This window comes from Entelurus aequoreus, linkage group LG27 (genome assembly GCF_033978785.1).
Source record: "Entelurus aequoreus isolate RoL-2023_Sb linkage group LG27, RoL_Eaeq_v1.1, whole genome shotgun sequence".
Lineage (NCBI taxonomy): Eukaryota > Metazoa > Chordata > Actinopteri > Syngnathiformes > Syngnathidae > Entelurus > Entelurus aequoreus.
The window spans coordinates 6,483,861-6,488,447 of record NC_084757.1 but is presented as its reverse complement, the minus strand read 5'-3'; the positions used below and the strand labels follow the sequence as shown (position 1 = coordinate 6,488,447).

The window sequence follows — 4,587 nt, the reverse complement described above, 5'->3', positions numbered from 1 at the left end:
TCAGAAGGCTAATTGATGATTAGAAAACCCTTGTGCAATCATGTTCACACATCTGAAAACACTTTAGCTCGTTACAGAAGCTACAAAACTGACCTTCCTTTGAGCAGATTGACTTTCTGGAGCATCACATTTGTGGGCTCAATTAAACGCTCAAAATGGCCAGAAAAAGAGAACTTTCATCTGAAACTCCACAGTCTAGTCTTGTTCTTAGAAATGAAGGCTATTCCACTAAATTGTTTGGGTGACCCCAAACTTTTGAACGGTAGTGTATATTCAATTGAATAGACTGCAAAGACAACATATTTCATGTTCACACTGAGAAACTTTGTTCTTTTTTGCAAATATTAGCTCATTTGCAATTTGATGGCTGCAACATGTTTCAAAAAAGCTGGCACAAGTGGCAAAAAAGAGTGAGAAAGTTGAGGAATGCTCATCAAAGACTTATTTGGACCATCCCACAGGTGAACAGGCTAATTGGGAACAGGTGGGTGCCATGATTGGGTATAAAAGCAGCTGCCATGAAATGCTCAGTCGTTCACAAACAAGGACGGGGCGAGGGTCACCACTTTGTCAACAAATGCCTGAGCAAATTGTTTAAGAACAACATTTCTCAACAAGGAATTTAGGGATTTCACCATCTACGCTCCGTAATATCATCAAAAGGTTCAGAGAATGAGGAGAAATCACTGCACGTAAGCCATGCTATTACACACCTTGGATCCCTCAGGTGGTACTGCATCAAAAAGCAATATCGGTGTGTAAAGGATATCACCACATGAGCTCAGGAACACTTCGGAAAACCACTGTCAGTAACTACAGTTGGTCGTTACATCTGTAAGTGCAAGTTAAAACTCTACTATGCAAAGCAAAAGCCATTTATCAACAACACCCAGAAACGCCGCTGGCTTAGCTGGGCCCGAACTCATCCAAGATGGACTGATGCAAAGTGGAAAAGTGTGTTGCGGTCTGACGAGTCCACATTTCAAATTGTTTTTGTAAACTATGGACATTGTGTCCTCCGGACCAAAGAGGAAAAGAACCATCCGGACTGTTCTAGGGTGAAAGTGTAAAAGGCAGAAGTGTGATGGTATGGGGGTGTATTAGTGGCCAAGACATGGGTAACTTACACATCTGTGAAGGCACCATTAATGCTGAAATGTACATACAGCTTTTGGAGCAACATATGTTGCCATCCAAGCATGGACGCCCCTGCTTATTTCAGCAAGACAATGCCAAGCCATGTGTTACAACAGCATGGCTTCATAGTAAAAGAGTGTGGGTACTAGACTGGCCTGCCTGTAGTCCAGACATTGAAAATGTGTGGCAGCTAAAATATGAGAAGGGAGACTGTTGAACAACTTAAGCTGTACATCAAGCAAGAATGGGAAAGAATTCCACTTCCAAAATGTGTCTCCTCACTTCCCAAACCTTTACTGAGTGTTGTTAAAAGGAAAGGCCATGTAACACACTGCTAAAAATGCCTTTTTTTGCAATGTTTTGCTGCCATTACATTCTAAGTTCATGATTATTTGCCAAAAAAATTACGTTTCTCAGTTTAAATATTTAATATCTTGTCTTTGCAGTCTATTCAATTGAATATAAGTTGAAAAGGATTTGTTGTATTCTCTTTTTATTTACCATTTACACAACCTGACAACTTCACTGCTTTTGGCTTTTGTAAAATTCATTATAAATGACATATTTTTTGACAAGGAGCCCAACTTTCCCACTACAGAGGGGCCCGGGACCCACTCAAATAATAACACTGAATTAGACATTTTACTCTTCATTGAAATGATATTCCATAATTCACACATGTAGAGATTCTACACCCAAAAATCAACTATTATCATTCCACCACAGTTTGCATCCGATCGGAACAGTTCCAGTATCAAAACGTTCGGCTCTCATGAGCTCCCTAAAAAAATGTTTTAAAAATATCCCAGGATTTCCCGAATTTCCGTTACATTTTGCCCATTGAAAATGAACGGGCCAATTTTTAAACAAGCACAACTCCCACATTTCTCACTCATTTTTTTGCAACGTGTTGCTGCCATTAAATTCTAAGTTCATGATTATTTGCAAAAAAGAACAAAGTTTCTCAGTGTGAACATGAAATATCTTGTCTTTGCAGTCTATTCAATTGAATATAAGTTGAAAAGGATTTGCAAATCATCGAATACTCGAATGCAGCTGAGATAGGCTCCAGCAACCCGAAAGGGACAAGCAGTAGAAAATGGATGGATGGATTTACCAAACGTGCCAATTTCACTGGTGTTGGGTGTTGTGCATATATGACTCTTCCATTGCAACTAATGTTTAGTCCAAAGTTACATTCCAGCTGCAAGTCACTGAAAAAGGAAATGATGCTGACTTTCATGTTTTACTTAAAAAAAGTCACGAGACTGGAGGCGGAGTCAAACCAACAGTATTTCCTTTTTAGAGTCATTCATGAGCAGAATGCACAGAAAAAAACATTTCTGACGGTTAATCTATAACCCATCCAGCCATTCATTTCCTACCGCTTGTCCCACTAGGCTCTGGGGCCACGTCATTAAATGTGCTTTAAGAGGTTTTCGCTATCTTGTGGCCTCCCATTAGGCCAACAATCAATACCACATGCAAACATTAGTGCGTACATTCTAGAAGATACGACTTTGTGTGAATGTGACGTCATCACATTTTAAAGTGTGGACGCACGACAAGAAGGAAATGACGCCAGCGAGCTATCGTTAGCTTCACTATTTGAAGTTTGTGCTCTCGTCAACAACTTCAAGCGTCATTTCAACTTTGAGAATGTAGTTTTGTGTTTGTCTCGACAAAGTTAATCGACTCATGACATCGCCGGGAAAGAACAATCAGTGATTTGCGTCATCATGAAGCATCCTCTTTTCACCCTCGACTTACTCTTTACTTTCTTCTTTTCTGCTGTTTGTTGGAAAGTGAAGACCTTCTCTTTCTCCTTTTCCTCCTCCTTTTGCTGCTGCCAGGAGTGTCTACAATTTCGGGAGCCAAAAGGCCGAAGGCTAGCTTCTCTGGCAAATATTAAAAAAGAACCCACCTTGTTTCACACTTCCGGATGAAGACCCACTTCCTGTTACAGCCGCCAAAATAAGAGTCCATAATAACTAGGCTCAGTCGACAGCAGAAATTAGAGAAAGTCTTATCTAATCTATTTAGTTTAAATTAGATTACTTTTTTGTGCTTCTACAAATGTGATCAATTATAATCTTTATTAATAATTATATGAATATAATAACTGGAAAATTTAATTATGTGAATGCTGAAAAGCCAAAACTCAACTGAAATACAAAAATATAATGACTCTTAGGTACAGTAAACTTTAGTTTATCTCTGTTAGCTGGTTGCTGACTGAACAAAAAAACATTTAAATTAGGTTACATACATACAATAACACCATATATGTGCCGAAAATGTAATTTCAGTTCTTATGTGTCTTGTACATGTAAGAATGGACAATAAAGCTGATTGATTGATTGATTGATATATCATCCATCCATCCATCTTCAACCGCTTATCCGGAATGGGGTCACGGGGTCTACAGCTCCAGCAGAGACCCCCAGACTTCCCTCTCCAGAGCAACATTAGCAACTTCCTCCTGGGGGATCCTGAAGCGTTCCCATGTCAGAGAGGAGATGTAATCCCCCCATCTGGTCCTTGGCCTGCCGCGGGGTCTTCTCCCAGTGGGACGTGCAAGGAGGACCTCCCTAGGGAGACGCTGGTGAGGCATCTGCACGAGATGCTTCAACCACCTAAGCTGGCTCCTTTCCAAGCGGAGGAGCAGCGGCTCTTCTCCGAGTCTCTCTCGGGTGACTGAACTTCTCACCCTATCTCTAAGGGAGATGCCAGCCACCCTTCTGAGGAAACTCATTTCGGCCGCTTGTTTCCGCAATCTTATTCTTTCGGTCATGACCCCCACTTCATGACCATAGGTGAGAGTAGGATTGTAGACAGCTCGGTAGACCGAGAGCTTTGCCTTCTGGCTCAGGTCTGGTTTGTTCACAACAGTGCGGCAGAGAGACTGCAATACTGCCCCAGCTGCTCCCATTCTCCAGCTGATTTCCTTCTCCATCTTTCCCTCACTCGTGAACAAGACCCAGAGATACTTAAACTCCTCCACCTGGGACAGAGTCTTAGTTCTCTACCTGGACTGTACAAACCCTCGGTTTCCTGCTGAGAACCATGGCCTCAGATTTGGAGATGCGGATCCTCATTCCGGCTGCGAACCGATCCGGTGAGAGCTGAAGGTCACGAACCGAAGGTGCCATCAGGACCACATCATCTGCAAACAGCAGTGACGCAACCTTTAGCCCCCCGAGACGTATACCCTCTCCGCCATGGTCAAGACTCTGCCTAGAAATTCTGTCCATGAAAATCACAAACAGGATAGGTGACAGAGTGCAGCCCTGGTGGAGACCAACACCCACTGGAAACGGATCTGACCTACATCCAAGCACCCGGACACAACTCTTGCTTTCGTTGTACAGAGATTGGATTGCCCTCAGCAGGGTTCCCCTCACCGCGTATGCCCTCAGCACCTCCCACAGGATCTCCTGGGGTACCCGG

The 4,587-nt window shown here is 42.6% G+C and overlaps 1 protein-coding gene across 1 annotated transcript in view; it reads right to left on the bottom strand.

Moving 5' to 3' along the window:
* Window positions 1-3,100, bottom strand: part of akr1a1b (aldo-keto reductase family 1, member A1b (aldehyde reductase)) — a 16,628-nt gene extending 13,528 nt beyond the window's left edge. The window contains exon 1 of the mRNA XM_062038527.1: window positions 2,908-3,100. The gene's annotated coding sequence lies outside the window, so the exon portion shown is untranslated. The remainder of the gene's footprint in view (window positions 1-2,907) is intronic.
* Between the last annotated feature and the right edge of the window lie 1,487 nt (window positions 3,101-4,587).